We start from the raw sequence: 21,282 nt of genomic DNA on the forward strand, positions 1-21,282 counted from the left end.
GACAAATAACTGACAGAAAAGAGCTATTAATGAGGTGCTGGTCCTCCTTCCATGAAGCCAAGCCCTGAAAGCACATATGACCACTCTTCCCAATCCAAAGATAAACATGGTGGAGTGAATGCCTGGAAACTCAGCTTAAGATTGGCTTCACTGGCTGTGGATGGATTACAAACTCTCATTAAGTAGTTTCTAGGGACAAAACACTCGACTGGCTGCCATGGAGGATGGGAGATGAATAGATCAATCTCAGATGAGATAAGTGTCAAAATACCTTGGAGGACAGATAGAACCCTAGGTCGCACCAAGGAGGAAGAGCTTGCTTACAGCTTGGGAGACAGAGTTGGGTCCTAATCTCTGGCAGAATTTGCCTGAGTATTTCTAAACCATTCTCCTCTTATGCCATGACATTATTATATTAGCTGAGAAATGGCTCTGTAAAGCAGGAGAGAATTAATCTCAAATCAAGGTGGTAGAATCAATAGCTATAAATGAAAACTGGCATTGTATGCTGATTTAGAAGCTAGAATCTGCCTTCCAATGCAGAAGACAAAAGCAATGCAGGTTCAATCCCTGGGTTGGGAAGATCTCCTGGAGGAGGGCATGGCAACCCACTCCAGTAATTTTGCCTGGAAAATTCCATGGACAGAGGAGTCTGGTGGGCTACAGTCCATGGGCCTGCAGAGAATCAGACACAGCTGAGCAACTGGGCACATACTGATTGTTTTTAAACAGTCACAAACTGAAGCCAGGGTTTCCTGACCTCAGCATGACTGATACTTTAGTCTGGGTGATTCCTCGTTGTGGGGAGCCACCCTGAACATTGTAGGGTGTTTGGTAGTATCCCTGGCCTCCTCACAGGAAACGCCAGTAGCAGCTCACACCTTAACTCAGACAACCAAAACAGACATTGCCAAATGTCCCCTGTGGATGCCGAATCACCCTGGGTAGAGAACCACTGCCTTAAGCCCCAGCCAGGTAGCATGCCCACCCCTCCAGCTGCCTTCCAGTCCTTTCAAATGCCAACCACTATACAACCTGGTTCAGATGAAGCACAACAGATGCTGTCCCCATTCACTCTGCAGGTGCTATGACCTCTCAGATGTCTCTCCTCTCAGTCATGACAACCAGGGTGGCCCACCGTGCACGCAGCCCTCAGTGGATGACATTATGAACATCCCAACATCACCACCACACTCAGAGACATCATCACCGCACTCATCACTTGGCCCCCACCACCACCACTGCGCTCACCCCTGTACCACATGCCCATTTAGAGTTGGCCTTCCTTCTTTGGATGCCTCCCAAATTGCTTTTGTTTTACCTTAGAGAGAAATGTATTCCATAAACCAACTATGAAAGTGAAAGTGTTAGTCGCTCAGTTGTGTCAGACTCTGCAACCCCATGGACTTAGCCCACCAAGCTCCTCTGACCATGGAATTCTCCAGGCAAGAATGCTATCAACTATACTCCAATATTGGAAAAGGAAATGGCAACCCACTCCAGTATTCCTGCCTAGAGAATCCCATGGACAGAGGAGCCTAGCAAGCTACAGTCCATGGGGTCGCAAGAGTCAGACACGACTTAGCAACGAAACCACCACCATACTCCAATATAACCAACTATACTCCAAAATAAAATAAAACTTTTTTAGTAAAAGAAATGTGTTCCAGGTCTCAAGTTCTCTCATCTATAAAAGCACAATGAGAAAGATCATATTAAGTTCCTATCAAACTGTTTTCTGGTTCTAAAGGCTGCAAGGGAGGAAAGGCGGCAAGTGTGCTGTCACGAGACCAGATTGTTCCCTACAGTGGCTACTCTGAGCAGGTGAGCTCCCCAGGAAGAGGAGTTCTGGGTGGCCCCTCACAGAGAGGACTCCTTTAAATTCAATTTCAGGGCACCTGAAGATTCCACACATCTGTTTGGTGCTTAGATCTGCAAATCACACCAGTTTTCACGCTAATATATTAAATATTAACATATATAGTATTATTGTATATACTATATATAATTGTATATATACTGTATATATAATATGCCATATATTATATATACTATATAATATTATATGTTATAGATATATATGTATACACACACACACACATATATATATATAGTCCTGGTGAGGCCTCCAGCTGGTGTGCATACATCATCCGTTTGTTCTATCAAGCCTCCCAAACAAGAGTAGCCATGCCTTCCTGTCATACTTTGACATTTCAATGGAGCATGGAGACTGAAAAGCCCTCAGTGTGTTTGCCAAGGACAGAGATTTATTTCACAGATCTTAAGGGGCCATGAAGAGAACACTCAATAACCCTTAACAATTTCACACAGTGTGAGATGAAGTCTACGGTGCTCTTAGAATTGAGTCGCTGGTGCTTACTCAGCTGAAATGAGTTCAGCACCATGAGTGCCAACAATAACAAAGAATGTGTCATCTTCTAAAAAATCCCCACACTTCCCCATTCCTCCAGGTGAACAGCTACCAAGAGTCACAGATTCCTAATCTCCAAAGCTGAGGTGGCTTCTCTTTCTGGGAGCCTCAATGTTTCCAAATGTGGTTACCACCAACATAAAAGTATACCCCAGGAGAGGAAGGAGCAATGACCCAGGCCACATTTATTGTCAGGGCAGCTCAGTGGTAAAGAATCTGCCTGCAATGCAGGAGACCCAGGTTCAATCCCTGGGTCAGGAAGTTCCCTGGAAGAAGGAAATGGCAACCCACTCCATTATTATTGCCTGGAGAATCCCATGGACAGAGGAACCTGGTGGGCTCCTGTTCATGGGGTCGCAAAGAGTCAGACATGACCAACTGACTAACACTTTCACTTTCAGTCCTGGCCTGGTCCTAGGTGTTAGGACTATGAAAGCCATAGTCAAAGGCAATTCTATAAGCAAATCATGCCACGTGGGTCTCAAGCACTTTGTTCAAGGCCCTTGTTGCAAAAGTGATTCTTCAAACATCATCTGGGAATTGAGATCATGCTGCTATTAATAATAATCCATACATCACAGCACTGTGCAATGATTAAGTGGGACATTACATGTGTGAAAAAAGAAAGAAAGAAAGAAAGAAAGAAAAAGTTATCCATGAGTCAGATGAGCAGAATTGCATTTTGATGATGCTACTTGAACTGCAAATGATCCAGTGTCCTGGAGCCGAACTTGCAGTATCTTCAAGGTCTGCCTGTGTACAGTGCGAAGGGTTTGGACATATGCAATCTCATGAAACCATCACCATGATCAAGTTCAGAAGAGGAGCTTGCCTTGCTGCTCAGGGCCCCAGTGTCCTCTGGACTTCTGGGACCTAGTGAATTCAAGACATGGTTTTGCTGCTTGTTGCGTTCCATTTTGGACACATGGCAGGGCTCTTGAGTGACTTCACTGCAATCAGTATTGCTGACTAATGCCTGTATCGACACCTACACCACCACCACCAGAGCTTCGGCACTTTTACACTTAGTTTGATTTCTAAAGACAGAACTTTTCCTCATCATTGGAACTAATTGAGGTCACCACAGAGCATTGGGTAGAGTTTCCTGGCTGCATAGTGCTGGGACAACTGTGAGGAGATACCCTATGTGCAAGGGCAAAGGAGAAGCCCCAGCAAGATGGTAGGAGGAGCAAAATACGTTTAGAATCAAACACCATACCCACCAGAGATGCTCAGAGGGCTCAAACGTACCTTGTGTACACCAGGACCCAGAGACCCCACAGAGACTGAGATAGAACTGTGTTTGAGTGTCTCCTGAGGAGGTACAGGTCAGCAGTGAACTGCTGCAGGGACAGGGGCTCTGGGTGTAGTAGACCTGGGTATGGCATAAGTCCTCTTAGAGGAGGTCGCCATTATCCCCACCATAGAGCCGCCAGAACTTACACAGAACTGGGGAAACAAACTCTTGGAGGGTACAAACAGAACCTTGTGTGCACCAGGACCCAGGAGAAAGGAGCAGTGACCCCACAGGAGACTGACCCAGACTTGCCTGTGAGTGTCCAGGAGTCTCTGGCAGAGGTGTGGGTCGGCGGTGGCCCGCTGCAGGGTCGGGGCACTGAGTGTAGCAGTGCCTGCAAGGGCCCTTTTGAAAGCGGTCACCATTACCTTCATTACCTCCACCACAGTTTGTCCTCAGGTCAAATAACAGGGAGGGAACACAGCCCTGCCCTTCAACAGAAAATTGGATTAAAGATTTACTGAGCATGGCCCTGCCCAACAGAACAAGACCCAGTTTCCCCCTCAGTCAGTCTCTCCCATCAGGAAGCTTCCATAAGCCTCTTATCCTTCTCCTTCAGAGGGCAGACAGACTGAAAACCACAGTCACAGAAAACTAACCAATCTGATCACATGGACCACAGCATTGTCTAACTATGAGCCATGCCATGTAGGGCCACCCAAGACAGATGGGTCATGGTGGAGGGTTCTGACAAAACATGGTCCACTGGAGAAGGGAATGGCAAACCACTTCAATATTCTTGACTTGAGAACCCCATGAACAGTATGACAAGGCAAAAAGATAGGACACTGAAAGATGAACTCCCAAGATCGGTAGGTGCCCAATATGCTACTGGAGACCAGTGGAGAAATAACTCCAGAAAGAATGAAGAGACAGAGCCAAAGCAAATACAACACCAGTTGTGGATGTGACTGGTGATGAAAGTAAAGTCCAATGCTGTAAAAAGCAATATTGCATTGGAAACTGGAATGTTAGGTCCATGAATCAAGGTAAATTGGAAGTGGTCAAACAGGAGATGGCAAGAGTGAACATAGACATTTTAGGAATCAGCAAACTAAAATGGAATGGAATGGGTGAATTTAACTCAGATGACCATTATATCTACTACTGTGGGCAGGAATCCCTTAGAAGAAATGGAGTAGCCATCATGGTCAACAAAAGAGTCTGAAATGCAGTACTTGTATACAATCTCAAAAATGACAGAATGCTCTCTGTTCGTTTCCAAGGCAAACCATTCAATATCACAGTAATCCAAGTCTATGCCCCAACCAGTAATGCCGAAGAAGCTGAACAGTTCTATGAAGACCTACAAGATCTTCTAGAAATAAGACACAAAAATGATATCCTTTCCATTATAGGGGACTGGCATGCAAAAGTAGGAAGTCAAGAAATACCTGGAGTAACACGCAAATTTGGCCTTGGAGTACAGAATGAAGCAGGGCAAAGGCTCATAGAGTTTTGCCAAGAAAACGCATTGGTCATAGCAAACACCCTCTTCCAACAACACAAGAGAAGACTCTACACATGGATATCACCAGATGGTCAATACCTAAATCAGATTGAATATATTCTTTGCAGCCAAAGACGGAGAAGCTCTATACAGTCAGCAAAAGCAAGATTGGGAACTGACCGTGGCTCAGATCATGAACTCCTTATAGCCAAATTCAGACTTAAGTTGTAGAAAGTAGGGAAAACCACTAGACCATTCAGGTATGACCTAAATAAATTCCTGTATGATTATACAGTGGAAGTGACAAATAGATTCAAGGGATTAGATCTGATAGAGTGCCTGGAGAACTATGGACAGAGGTTTCTGGTATTGTATAGAAGGCAGGGATCAAGACCATCCCCAAGAAAAAGAAACGAAAAAAGGCAAAATTGTTGTTTGAGGAGGCCTTACAAATAGTTATGAAAAGAAAAGAAGCAAAAGGCAAAGGAGAAAAGGAAAGATATACCCATTTGAATGCAGAGTTCCAAAGAATAGCAAGGAGAGAGAAGAAAGCCTTCCTCAGTGATGAATGCAAAGAGAGAGGAAAACAATAGAATGGGAAAGACTAGAGATCTCTTCAAGAAAATTAGAGATACCAAGAGAAGTTTTCATGCAAAGATGGGCTCAATGAAGGACAGAAATGGTATGGACCTAACAGAAGCAGAAGATATTAAGAACAGGTGGCAAGAATACATAGAAGAACTGTACAAAAAAAGATCTTCATGACCCAGATAATCACAATGGTGTGATCACTCACCTAGAGCCAGACATCCTGGAATGTGAAGTCAAGTGGGTCTTAGGAAGCATCACTATGAACAAAGCTAGTGGAGGTGATGGAATTCCAGTTGAGCTTTTTCAAATCCTAAAAGATGATGCTATGAAAGTGCTACACTGAATATGTCAGCAAATTTGGAAAACTCAGCAGTGGTGACAGGACTGGAAAAGGTCAGTTTTCATTCCAATCCCAAAGAAAGGAAATGCCAAAGAATGCTCAAACTACTGCACAATTGCACTCATCTCACATGCTAGTAAAGTAATGCTCAAAATTCTCCAAGCCAGGCTTCAACAGTACGTGAACCGTGAACTTCCAGATGTTCAAACTGGTTTTAGAAAAGGCAGAGGAACCAGAGATCAAATTGCCACCATCCATTGGATCATCGAAAAAGCAAGAGAGTTCCAGAAAAACATCTACTTCTGCTTTATGGACTATGCCAAAGCCTTTGACTGTGTGGGTCACAACAAACCATGGAAAATTTTTAAAGAGATGGGAATACCAGACCACCTGACCTGCCTCCTGAGAAATCTGTATGCATCTCAAGAAGCAACAGTTAGAACTGGACATGGAACAGTAGACTGGTTCCAAATCAGGAAAGGAGTATGTCAAGGCTATATATTGTCACCCTGCTTATTTAACTTGTATGCAGTGTACAACATGAGAAATGCTGGACTGGATGAAGCACAAGTTGGAATCAAGTTTGCCAGCAGAAATATCAATAACCTCAGATACGCAGATGATGCCACCCTTACGGCAGAAAGTGAAGAGGAACTAAAGAGCCTCTTGATGAAAGTGAAAGAGGAGAGTGAAAACGTTGGCTTAAAACTCAACATTCAGAACACTAAGATCATGGCATCCAGTCCCATTATTTCATGGCAAATAGGTGGGGAATCAGTGGCTGACTATTTTTTTGGGCTCTGAAATCACTGCAGATGGTGACTGCAGCCATGAAATTAAAAGACACTTTCTTCTTGGAAGAAAAGTTATGACCAACCTAGACAGCATATTAAAAAGTAGAGACATCACTTTGCCAACAAAGGTCTGTCTAATCAAAGCTATGGTTTTTCCAGTAGTCCTGTATGGATGTGAGATTTGGACTATAAAGAAAACTGAGCACCAAAGAATTGATGCTTTTGAACTGTGATGTTGGAGAAGACTCTTGTGAGTCCCTTGGACAGCAAGGAGATGCAACCAGTCCGTCCTAAAGGAAATCAGCCCTGAATATTCATTGGAAGGACTGATGCCTGAAACTGAAACTCCAATACTTTGGAAGCTGAAACTCCAATACTTTGGCCACCTGATGGAAAGAGCTGATTCATTTGAAAAAAAAAAAAAAACTCTGATTCTGGGAAAGATTGAAGGCAGGAGGAGACAGGGATGACAGAGGATGAGATGGTTAGATGGCATCACCGGCTCAATGGACATGAGTTTGAGTAAATTGAGGGAGTTGGTGATGGACAGAGAGGCCTGGTGTGCTGCAGTCCATGGTTGCAAAGAGTTGGACACGACTGAGCGATTGAACTGAATTGAACCGAACTACATGTGTGATGTTTAAAACTCTAGAAGCATCAGTGTTTGTGCATCATTTACATGCAGGATGGGTTTTTTTGAAGTACAGTTGATTTATAACAGTGGTAGTTTCAAGAATAAGATTCTTTTCCATTGTTGTTTATTACAAATTACTGAATATAGTTCCCCCTGCTATAGGAAGGTCCTTATTGTTAATATACATTATATACAGAAGTGTGTATCTGTTAACCCCCAAAGTACATAATGTTTTCAGGTGGATAATAGCCTTAAGCTTTCTTACATCATTCATGTTCTTGTTCAGGACTGAGATGAAGAATCCTCCAAGCAGAAAGAGAAGCTACTCAATACTGGTTGGCACATGCACTCCTGCACCTGCAGGCTCAGCCTGGTAGGTTCCTCTCACCAGAGCAAACTCTCTAGCTGATTCCACCATAGCACAGAAACCCTTTCTCCTCTCCTCTTGCTTTTGGTTTGGGTTTGTTGCACCATAAAGAGGCCGAGTGTCGAAGAATTGATGCTTTCAAAGTGTGGTGTTGGAGGAAACTCTTGAAAGTCCCTTAGATTGCAAGGCGAATGAAACAGTCAATGTTAAAGGAAATCAACCCTGAATATTCATTGGAAGGACTGTTGCTAAAGCTGAAGCTCCAACAGTGTGGCCGCTTGATGTGAAGGGCTGACTCATTGGAAAAGACCTTGATGCTGGAAAGATTGAGGGCAGGAGGAGAAGGGGGCAACAGAGAATGAGATGGTTGGACTGCATCACCAACTCAATGGATATGAGTTTGACCAAGCTCCGGGAGACAGAGAAGGACAGGGAGGTCTGGCGTGCTGCAGTCCATGGCGTCGCAGAGTCGGACATGATTTAGCAACAGAACAAGAACAACAATCATTAAATGAAAACAAAATAGAAACTATCACTGTTTATTGTTTCAAGTTAGGAGATGTAATGACCCACTACAAGACTAGAAATTGAACCTGATTCTGCTTCCCAGTGGAAAGATCCAGATACTACTGGATTTTTGTTTTTCCCTCACTCTGACTTGGGAAATTTGCCAGAACATTTGTGCCCATGTGCCTTTATCTACAGAATTGAATTTAAAATCTTGGCCATTTTCATTCAAAGACTGAGAAATTTGTTTGGAGGGGAGTACTCCAAGTTCTGACAAAAATTTTACTTGCCCTTTATGGGTAATTTCATTACAATATTGAGGCAAAAGTCCCCCAAATAAAGTCCTTTCTCTTTCTCTATCTGTAGAACATCTGCTGGAACTGCCCTTTCTTCATAAGACTTTACACCTACACTGAATAAGCAATTTGGAAAGCATTCAGAGAACCATGTGTTTAGTCACTCAGTTGTGTTCAATTCTTTGTGATCCCGTGGACTGTATGTAGCCTACCAGCTTCCTCTGTCCATGGGATTCTCCAGGCAAGAATACTAGAGTGGGTTGCCATTTCCTTCTCCAGGGTCAGAAAACCACAGAGACAACAAAAGGTCTATATGTATTGATAGGGTGAGAATCCATGAAACTCAGCCATGGCAGTTTGCCTGAGAAGAAACACACTTACCAATGTGGATGATATCAGCATTAAGAAGGAAGATAGTGTTTCAGGACGACCTGTGCAGATGCAAGCAGAAAGAAGGAAACTAAAAGGAAAGCAAAGAAATCAGGTGTTGGATGACCTAGAGAAGTGTTTCCATATCAGGGACCAGCCTAGTCCCCTGCATTGATTGGTCATAAGCAGTGCTGAGGGGGTGACAGGGGATTTGATGACAGAGAGCCTGACTGCCAGGTTTGGAGCCCTGCTGAGTGGGATGAAGGCGGGAAGGAGGCCATAAAGCCAGTCAGTTTCATTGGTTAGAGGCTAAAATCCACAGATGAGTTGCACTCATACCTGAGCTACACTGGGATGTACATGAATATCTTTTGAGTAGACCATGGAAATAAAGCTACTGCAGTCTCATTGCTGGTGGGCCCAGCTGGAGGAGCTGCGGGAGGTGCCTGGGTGCCCAGCATGTGAAAGGGAGTGCACACTCATTCAGAGTTAGTGGATCCCTTCAGTCCACATGGCAATCCCACCCACACCCCTGACCAGAGGATATCCACAAGGCTGTTCTTTCTCTCCACCACTGAAGTCTCCTGGGCTGAGGGGTGGAAACAGCCCCTGCCTGTCTCTCCTTGCACCTGCAAGGAGACACCTGGGATCTAGGACTTCAGGAGAGGTAATTCTATACCTTGGAGGAAAGAATGCTGGACATAACTCCAGATTTCCAGCCAGATCTGCCTTGAGCTAAAACATCAAAACAGAAAGTTTCCTACAAGTGTCCCTGATCTCAAAACATGTTTCATTTGAAATAATAATAACAACAAGGTCTTTGGAGACTATTACAAGGATGTGGTTCAATAGCAAAAGAGTTGAATACCGTAGAACTTCAAAAATCAGGAGGCACAGGATAGAAACACTGAAGCACTCATGCAGTTTCTCTGTTTTCTTTTTTAACAATAAAGCTCCAAACTATACATTAAAATGGAGCAAGGATAAAATACGATTAAAGAAAACAATTTCCAAAGAGCATATCGTGTTGGATATGGCATAACATCAGCAGCAGTTCAGGGACTTATAAGCAACCAGATCTTAGGAGATGTGCTATGTTTGTTCTAGGAATGTCATCAAGGGCTATGTCATGTAGTGGTTTTTGTCAGAGGACTGTGGGAAATATTTATCTCAGGTCCCAGTACCAGGAATAGCAATAATTGTCCCGAGCCACTGACTAGTGTTTCCTTTATGTACCTCGACACATAAATGATGATATTACCATTTTTCCATTTGCAGCTAGGAAACTCAGAGCCAAACTCAGAGCCTAGCCTGCCCTAGCAGGGTTACAGGATCTCCTGGAATGCATTTTACCTGCCATTATAACTTTCGACTCTCTCTAATTTCCCTATTTGTACTATGCCTTTGATAGTTTCTTTAACTAATATTTTTATATATTGTCATATTATATTTTGAAAAGTCTTTTTAAATCTTTTTAGAAGTGAGAAAGTCAAGACATCAACAGTTGAATAAATAAATATAAATAACGGTTTATGTTTACAAAACCACAAACAAAAGAGGACCCAAGAATGTGTAAGTTTGAAGTGTACACATAACGTGAGTCTGATTGTGCCAGAACTCTCTAATGATATTGATCAGATCACTGTTTGGAGTATTGTGGTCCATTCCAGACATGATGTTTTAAAACTGATGACTTCCAATGAACACATTGGAAGAAGAAAAGATAGAAGTGTCTGGAAAGTTTGAGGAAATGTGGTTAACCTGGAAAAATGAAGATGAGGAGAATATCCTAGAAGACTACAGATTTTTAAAGAGCCAATACATGGAAAAAAGAATGCACTTATTTCTATTTCAATTCAGGCAACAGAATTAGAACCAGTGATCGGCAGCCAAAGATGGATCAGGGCAGATTTGAGATGGAGGTAAAGAGAAGTTCTAACCAGGATGTCTGTGGAATGAAGGGATCACTGCTACTGGGAGGATGGGGAAGCCAAGCCTGTACTCCAGGGGAGGGGCTCCCACAGTGCCTGGGCTCCCTTTCCAGTGGGCAAGTCCAGACTCCATCACTTTTCCAGCTTGGTGACCATGGACAAATTACTTCACTTTCTGGATCTCGTTGTCCTCATGCCAAAAGGCAGGTTGGCGACTTCAAAGGCTTGACAAGCTAGGTGTCCCTTATTCACAGATAGTGATGCACCATTTTCTAAGGTAAACATTTACCAAAGAATGAAGCGCTATTGTGAGAACTAGACCTTCCTATGACAGAGTGATTGATGTGTGTTTGATTGGCCAGTTGTGCCGTCTGCTGCTCAGCCCAGTCCCCTCCACTCCACCAGGAGAAGGAAGAAAAACACGTCCTTCCTGGTCACATTGCAGATGAAGGCAAGGTTCACTCCTAATTGCAGCGAGACCAGCCTGGTCCAAGATGGGCCAAGGGAGTTAATGAAAACAAATTGAGGAAAGACGGGCAGCACACTGATGAAGAACCCGAGAGGAAATGAAGTCAGCGAGGGTTCCTGCATGTTTATTTCAGAGTTGACAGAGCATAGACCTAAACCGGATGGAGTTCCTGATTTATAAAATATTTTTATTATATTACCTATTTCACATTATATTGGAGGCTCTGCTCTTTGAGTCAGAAAAATAAACAGAAGCCCCATAAGAGCCTTTGGTCTAGATAGAAGAATATAACCTCTTATAACCTCCCTGCTTTGAACCAAGATTTCTGCCAAAAATTGTTCTGGGGTTTTTGAACTTCTGGAATTGGCTTGTGTTTTGGGAAGGTAAAGTCCACACAGAATATAAATGTTTCTATTCTATAAGTTTTCAAAAGGTTTAAGGGTTTAAGATTTGTTTGACAAAAACCAACAAAAACACCATTTCCTGCTGCTATAGAAAATGTGTGTTTCCTATTTTGTCTCTGTTGATGGCTGAACAACTCTACTCTGGCATAGGCGGTTCCACGAGTGGACAAGATTTTATCTGTCAACGTAATCCCAGGACTCTCTGCCTTTCTTTGGGAATTACAACCTGGAGGCATCAGGAAGGCAGGTCTGCCTTCCATTCCTCACGTGTGTTTTCTTTTTTTCAAAGAAGCAATTCTTCCAGTTGAGCAGATGCCAGCTCCAACCGAAAGCTCGCCGGGGGCTTTTCTGGCTCCAAACACTGTAGCTGAACTGAGTCATTGTTAGCAGAAATTTAGAAAGGTTTTATGCTAAACATATGTTACCAGCTTGGAACATGCCCCTCCCTCAGTACATACCTGGAAGCACTGCCGCTTGCGTGCTCTGGGTCAGCACCCACTGTGAAGAGATGCCCAGGACCCCATTGACTGTTCAGCCACACTACCCCCAGAGCAGGGAGCAGGGTTCCTGGTGAAATAGCAATGATTTTCATCTGCAGGTGTCCTCTCAGAGACCTACATGCACACATGCTTTCTGCTCTTCAACCTCATCTAGTGAAGTCCTATTTATCTTCTGTGAACAGATTAAAAGCTCAGTCAGAATGTTTACAAACTTTAATGGGATGAGTGCAACTCAGATTCAACACTCCTTACAGCCTGGGACATGGGCGTTTCCCTAACACAGTGCTGGCCCTAAACCTGTTCCCAGTAAAAGCTTGTTAATGGTGAAGGAAAGAATGGGCAAGTGAATAAAGAAAAGCATAACTGATTCAATTGCATAACAATTGGCAGCTCACGTGACAGCCAGAACACTGAAAAATCTGACCAAGTGCCGTTTCCTGTCGTAGTGATGCTTGCCCTTTATTTTATTCCAGAATCGTGAATTAATATTCCTGATGAATGAAGAGTTACAGAGTCAACATCACCATGGGGAGGAAGACAGAGGCAGGAGATTCCTCCACTGCTACAGAGCTAGAGCTTCAGAAAGCGTAGTGGCATTTTCCCCACCCCTCAGTAAAATGGGGTCTGGCTGTGCTGAATCCTCTCCTTTTTATAAACTGTGATAAAATACATGTAACATAAAATGTACCATCTTAACCATTGTTAAACGTTACAGTTCAGTGGTGTTAAGTGCATTCACAGTGCTGTGTACCCATCACTACCATCCATCTCCACAACTCCTTCTCTCCTTCCATCCTGAAGCTGCCATCAAACATTAGCTCTTCATTCCCCCACTCCCACCTCTAGCAACCACCATTCTGCTGTGTCCAGGATTTTAACTACTCTAAGTGCTTCATATGGGGTTTCCCTGGTGGTTCAGTCGTAAAGAATCTCCAAATTCTAGAGACTCCGGTTCGATCCCTGGGTCAGGAAGATCCCCTGGAAAAGGAAACGGCAACCCACTCCAGTATCTTGCCTGGGAAATCCCATGGACAGAGGAGCCTAGCAGGCTATAGTCCATCGGGTCGCTAAAAAGTCAGACACATCTCAGCAACTAAAACAACAACAAAATGCTTCATATAAGTGAAATCATACAGTATTTGTCCTTTTTGTGGCTGGCTTGTTTCACCAAGCACAATGTCCTAAAGGTCCATTTATGTTGTATGAACCTACCCTGCTAACCCCAATTCTATTCTATGAAGGCTGGAAACAGTGCCTCCCACTTCAGGGCGTCGATCTTCTAGAATGCTCCCCTCAAACTGGAAGGAAGCCTGGTTGGCTTTTTTGGATAGCTGAATGGTGCCTCATTATGCTGTGAGCTAAACTATGCTTATAAAAATGGGATTTTGCTACATAACTATGGAAAATACAAGCTTAAGCAAATAGGCATTTCCTCATTCATGTTAGAAGGTCAAGTTGGTTAAAAGGGAAAAGGCTGTGGCAGATCAGTCGGTGGCCCAATTAGAAAGCTCAGAGACATTCCAAGCCCAGGTTTTTACTCTCCCAAATGAAGGGAAAGCAAAGCAGCTGCTGAAGCTGTGTGTAGCCTGAGGGTCTGGGAGCAATGCACAGACCATCTGGACTTACCCCTGATGGGAGACTGGGCATTTTAGTTCCTGAAGCCTCAGGATTGAGGCGATTCACAGAGGAAATGTGTATTTCTACAGTCTCTGGGTCCCACCATCACCCACCCAGCTGCTTGTGGTCTGGATGGAACTTGACAGCAGATGGTGGGTAAGACCAGAAGCCTCCTAATTACATTCCTGAATCTCCCCTCTCTTTTCTGCCTTGGAGGAGTCCTTTGATTTCCACCATCTGAGGTGGTAAAAGATCCCACCGCTGCATACCTTTTCTCTTCTCTGAGCTGTGGACCAAGGGCAGCATCACTAAGGGCCTAACACAGATGGATGATCTGGGGGAGAAAAGCCCAACCATCTGCAGCCTCCTGTGAACTCCAAGCAGTCAGGGCAGCCACTCTTGGAGCTCTGAGTATCGCAGCATCAAACCCCAGGGTGGCTGGTGAGATGATGGACTGGGCAAGCTCTGGTGCAATAGTGTGACCCAGTCACCGTGGGTGACTCATAGGGGAGATATCCCTGGAGCAGAGGCCCCCAGATGCAGGACCCTATTTCCCACCATGTTTAAACTTTGAGAGAGATGCTGACAGGAACAAATGCCAGGCGCAGATGGCAGGCAGGGAAATACCTGAGACCTCCCAGGTTCTATAATTAGCTGACAAAAGGCCAGGGAGGGCATGGAGGAAAGACTGGAGCCCAGGCACCTCTCAGCCCAAGTCCCTACACTGAACCAAGTTGGGCCTCTATCGGTGTTCTTCTCAACCAAACGCACAAATTAAATCAGGCTGAACTAATGTCCCTAATATCCAAAAATCCGTCAACGAAAGTTAAGCTGTTGTTTGAAAATCTTTCCCCCAAGGGAGTGGGTGTGCTTAAAAGTGCTTCCTAAATTATCTGAAAGGAAATCTGAAGCTTTCTAGTTCTTGGAGAGACCTACAAAGACAGCAGGACCCATATGGTATCACACTGCATGTGTGCATGTGTGTCTATAGAAGCTTCGCCCCCGGCCTCGGTCCAGTTGGTCAGCATTTCAGGAGAAAACCTGACCCTCCCTGTGGCCATTTCTCTCTCCTCCTCCCTGCACTGAAATTTTCACCGGGCAAATTTGCAGGATCTTTTTTCTATGATTGTTTTCTTGATAAACAGTCCATGCATAGTGTTCGAATTTTTTAATAGTTTCATTGCTTCATAGTTCCTGGGAAAACAATGCCATGGGGGAGCCTGAAAAATGAAGCTGAAAATAATTGGGGAGTGAATAAGGAGTCAGTTTTATTCTTACGCCTTGAATTCCAGGAAAGTGGGGACGTGGCACAGGCCTGTGCAGAGGGAGTGCGTGGCAGCCCGCCAAGCACACAATGGCCCCGAGGAAGGGTCACCGGCTCCCTGGGCAAGAAGGACAATGGGAAGCAGCAGCCATCCAGGCCCCGAGGAGAGCTGAGCCATCGGCAACCGGCAAGACAGGTAGTGAGTGATAGTCGCTCAGTCCAACTCTTTGCGACCCCATGGACTGTAGCCTATCAGGCTCCTCTGTCCATGGAATTCTCCATGCAAGAATACTGGAGTGGGAGACTCCTGTTATTTAGCCCATAATAAGGACTCAAAATGGGTTTCCCAGGTGACTTGGTGGTAAAAAAAAATCTGCTTGCCAATGCAAGAGACGCAAGTTTGATTCCTGGGTCAGGAAAATCCCTTAAAGAGGGAAATGGCAACCCACTCCAGTATTCTTGCCTGGAGAATTCCATGGACAGCGGAGGGCTATAGTCCACAGGGATGCAAAGAGTTGAACATGACTTAGCGATTAAACAACAACAACAAAGGACTCAAAATAGAATCTGGGCAGGAAGGCCAACCTGAAGGCCATGTTTTCATCAGGGCGTTTGCTGAATCAGTTCCTAAGAGTGTTTTATTTCCCTCTGCAGTGTGGGTCCTGGGTCTGGGAAGAGAAACCACAACCCAGGAGCCCCAGGGCACACTAGGGAATGGTGGCAAGGAGGGTACAAGGACCCAGGAGGTTGGGCTTGGGCCTGCCTCTCTCTCTTATCAGAGGTGTCACTGGGCCTTGGGGGTCCTCCCATTTGACCCTCCCGTTTGACCCTGGGAGCATGCAGGCAGTCATGGGGGAAATGTGCTAACTGTGAAAACTCAGAACTGAACAGATGGATGGACAGGCATTGAGTCAGGATGGAGCGGCGGCCCCTGCCCAGGGCTCCCTGATGCTAAGCCCTCCCTATGAAGTCAGACATGCTGCATTGTGTAGTGCAGACGGGTTACATAATACAAGCCCAAACATCCTTTCTTCCACTCTACCAGAGTGCCCCTGACATGGGCACACCTCGTAACTAGCCTAGGTTTTATGTCATGCACATTTCCTCCACTTATATCTTCAAAGACCTACCAAGTGCTTGGGAGGAGCCTGGAATGCATGGATTGGGTCCAAGCCACCCCAGGCACAGAGACCAGAACTGGAGTATGAGCAGACCGTGCAGACAGAATGCCACTGGCAGTGGCATTCCAGTCACAGAGACAGGAGCCCACACAGGGCTGAGCACTGCAGCCTCACCAGCTGCTTGCACAATCACTGCAACCAGACCTTTGTGAGGATCATGGAGGTGATATGGGAACGGAATTCCCAAGGAAATACCTTGGATGCTTAGCCTAGTAGGCAGGCAGACAGGGCCTCCATAAAAGTTTGAATCAGATAAAAATTGCCATCTCCTCTACCACCCAATAGTCTATGATTGAATGACTTAGAGTCATGACTGAATTTGGATACATTCATGACAACTGTTTTCACAGTAAAATCGTACCGTTGGATCACAATGCACACGAAGTACATAGATGCACATACATCTGTGTTTAAGCCTCATATAGGGACAAAAGTGAAGCGATCTTAAGGCTATGCACTTGAGTTTGAAATATATTCATTTCTGGCTTATTGACTCTTTGGGGCTTTCTTTAGGAAGAACAAGAAAATGTTATTCTAATATCTCTTAGGACAATACAATCACACAGCAGCTCTAGGCCCTGTTGGTTACCTTGGCAAGCTGCTGATATTTCCTTTGGCATTTCCATGACTGAATTAGGGATGGACAAATTGAGATCTACATTTAGCTCAATCCATATTTGGTTAAATGAAGGCTTAAGAGAGTTAAAATGGAATCAATCCAGGTAGAGTATTAAATGAAGAGACTCGAACTAAGCATACAATCAATTCTAATAAAATTTTACTTTGCATTGGTTTAATTAATAAAGCATCTGGTCCCATCACCTCATGGGAAATAGATGGGGAGACAGTGGAAACAGTGTCAGACTTTATTTTTGGGAGCTCCAAAATCACTGCAGATGGTGACTGCAGCCATGAAATTAAAAGACGCTTACTCCTTGGAAGGAAAGTTATGACCAACCTAGATAGCATATTAAAAAGCAGAGACATTATTTTGCCAACAAAAGTCCATCTAGTCAAGGCTATGGTTTTTCCAATGGTCATGTATGGATGTGAGAGTTGGACTGTGAAGAAAGCTGAGCACTGAAAAATTGATGCTTTTGAACTATGGTATTGGAGAAGACTCTTGAGAGTCCCTTAGACTGCAAGGAGATCCAACCAGTCCATCCTAAAGGAGATAAGTCCTGGGTGTTCATTGGAAGGACTGATGCTGAAGCTGAAACTCCAATACTTTGGCCACCTCATGCGAAGAGTTGACTCACTGGAAAAGACCCTGATGCTGGGAGGGATTGGGGGCGGGAGGAGAAGGGGACGACAGAGGATGAGATGGCTGGATGGCATCACCGACTCAATGGGCATGAGTTTGAGTAAACTCTGGGAGTTTGTGATGGACAGGGAGGCCTGGCGTGCTGTGATTCATGGGATTGCAAAGAGTCGGACACGACTGAGCGACTGAACTGAACTGAATTAATAACTAGGTTAAACTAAATTGTATTTTTCCTAATGTGTGTCTATCATTTGTCCTTTATTTTAAATAAAACTTCTTGCTATATTCTTTAACCTTTCATCTATTTATGACTTCTCAGAGTGTTTACAGATTTGGATAAAAAATTAACTGATTTTTGCTATAGCTATCACAGTCTTTTTTTTCTAGTTTGAAGTTTGTTAGTGTTTGTGGAACAGAATTTTTTAAATTCCTTATATTATCAAATTTATTGAAATTTTAAATAATTTTTCTGTTGCCTTAACTGTTAGAAAATTCTCATTTCTACACTCTGAGAATAAAATATATTTTTAAATTTTATTTATTTTTTAGTTACCTTATCCAGAATGACTTTATTTTTTTTGTTTAATATGAAGTATGAATCGAGATTACCTTTCTCCATATTATTACAAATTACCCTCGACTCAGTTTTTAAATATTCTGCATTGTTTGTGAGAGGTATTTATCTATTAAATTTGCATGTAAAGAGAGTCAATGTTTCAGATCCCTTGTTTGTTCCACTGGTCCCTATCTTATTTCCTAAAAGTATATTCTAATATCAGATCAATTTGGCAAAACATTTTTATATCATTTAAATTTCCAAATATCATTTGAAATGCTCACAATTTTTTTCCTGTGCCACTTTTAGCAAAATTTTACTAAACTTAAACATCACTACATTTGAATTAGTTAAACTGAATAAACAGTTATGTTCAAAGATATTTATAATAGTGTTTTTAATCCAATAAAATTTGCCTAAATATTAAATAGCAGTGGTACAATTATACCCTAATATTGAGCATCATTGTATCATTAAAATATTAGAGAATAACATGTAATAGTATGGACAAAGTTCTTATTATGAGTTTATGTAAAATTAACAGAATTCACTGTTCTTTATGTACAATGATCTCAATTATAATATAGATGCATATATCCATTCATTCATTTAAGTTACTTATGAATCATCCACTATGGGCCAAGTACTATTTGGAAGGTTGAGGTTACAGCACTTAGCAAAGCATACATGAACTCCTGTCCTCATGGTGCAGCTTGATGGAATTTCCCAGCATGCGGAGCTGAATCTGGCTCAAACCAGTTCACACGAGCAAATTGCGAAATATTCAGGAATTTGCAAGGCAATTATTAAATACAACCATCCTTGCAATTGGCTGTAGTGAGAGAATTTATCCCATTGCAAACACTGCACAGCAGGGTCTCCACCCCACCCCACCCTGCCCTGCAGAGCCAGTTATTAAACATTTACCAGAATACCACTGGGAGAGTGAAACAATGAAGATGAGTAAGTCAAAGACACACGTGGTTAGTTGGAGAGTAGTGTGTACTAAAGGGAAAATTAAAGCAGTGAAGGAGGATAAGGCATGTTCAGAGTTAGAGGAGGTGTGGAGTTTGGGATAAGGTGGCCAACACTCATAGAGAATGTGGATTAAAGTAAAGACCTGAGGGGGCTGAGAGAGGAGGCTGGTTAACCTTGAATCCTGTGGGCAAGTAGTTCCAAAACAGAGTTTAGAAGAGCAACTAAGTTAAGTATCCTCACTGACCCATCAGAAAAATCACTTCGATTCTCTTAGGGAAGTATGAGTGAGATGGGAAAGGAAGGAAGAGAGGTGCCTAATTACCCAAAGAATGAAGCAGTCATTTTCTGAACAGGCAGAAATGGGGGTTGGGGAAATCTGCTTCCTCTACTATGATTAGGGAGTCATTCAGGTAGAAGGGATTTCTGGAAGCAGAAGGTTCTGAGTTCTTTCCTGGAGGGACCCTGAGATCCCTTGGTGGAGGGAGCCAGGAGTCTTCTCACCTGGTCCTTGTGCCCTTGTTTCCGAGCTGCATCCTTAAAGGGGACGGGGGAGGTCATTCCCTGCATTCTAGCTGCGGTTCAGCCTCAGAAACATAGGAGTTTCTCAAGATGCTCTGCTTTGCTCTGTGCTTCCTTTAAGTTGCAAAATACTTTATTGGGCCCATGGGTTCTATGCTATGCGTTGGGCTTGTTTTGTTTGTTTTCCAAGTTGTTTTCTTTTCTATGTCTTTCTCTCTTTCTTTCTTTCTTTTTTTTTTTTTTTGAAGTGTTTCTCTTGATGTCTCCTAAAAATCTGCTTGACGTTTGACCTCTTGCTCTGAGCCTCTGGGCAATGTGGATTTCCCGTACATGATGCCAGTAAAGACAAGAACTACCACTAAGCCATTCTGTGTCTTAATCTTTGTAAAGTTCCACTTTATAATATTGTGAGAAGCACAATTGAAATGTAATGATGAATGTTAGAGTGATTCGCTTATAGCAGGCACTCCATATATATTTGCAGAACGTGAAAGTGTTTTGTAAGCTTCAAGATGCCTCTAGAATCTTGGCTATTTATATCCCCTCTGCAGTCCATAGCATGCTTCACCTCTGTGCTGTAGCTACTGATGTGCTTATCTGTCTCTCCCAGTGAACAGGGAGCGCCTAGGCTGTCAGAAGCAGGGAACCAGGCCTTTCTCTTCATGGAATCACCTACACTCACCACTAAGTCAAGAAGGAAAAATAAAAGTAGCAATATCTGTATATTAAAAGATCAGTAAATTATAGTCCTTGAGAGAATCCATAACATCTCAGCCACAAAATTGAATTAATATTTCTCTGAGTAGCTCAACTTTTTTATTTTCTTTTGCTTAGCAAAGCATTTATGGTCTAGTCTTTATGGAGCATTGCCACTATGATTTTCATTTAAGGATCTTATTTCCAAGGGAGAAAAAAAATATAAACATCCCAAAGTGAAAATATCTAGTTGTATTTTATAAATTTGCATAGAGGTCCATTTTCAGAACCTGGTAGGTTGATTACCAAAGGAATCCACCAAGGGAATAAATGCCATTTGGATTTGTTTGCATAATATTTAATGCAAATCTGTCTTACCCAGAGGCTATAAAATTATCCCATTTTCTACAGAAACTTATTTTTCTAGCCACCATAATAATTGCTTTTTCTAAACCAAATCATTTTATTTATTCAGACAAACCACTTTGGTTATTGAAATGACATAAAACATTCTGAATAACATTGAAATTCTAGCATAAACTGAGTTACAGGAAATCAAGGAGAAGAATTGGCTCCAAAGTTTACTTGTCTTGCAAATACCTTTTTTTCCTCCATCACTTAACATTTTCTCTTTGACACTACTTGATTGAACTCATGCAGCTCCTATTCCTCTAAGGAAACAATCCATTTGGGCAGTGTGAACTCTGAAAGGTCACATCTTCTGGAGTTATCTGCCGCCAAAAAGAATGGCTTCCATTTATTTTTCAAGTTCAAAAAGTTTATTTTTTTCCTGCTCATGACTCAAAAATGCCCAGAGTAATTTAACT

The sequence above is a fragment of the Cervus elaphus genome, chromosome 15, assembly GCF_910594005.1.
Source record: "Cervus elaphus chromosome 15, mCerEla1.1, whole genome shotgun sequence".
NCBI lineage: Eukaryota > Metazoa > Chordata > Mammalia > Artiodactyla > Cervidae > Cervus > Cervus elaphus.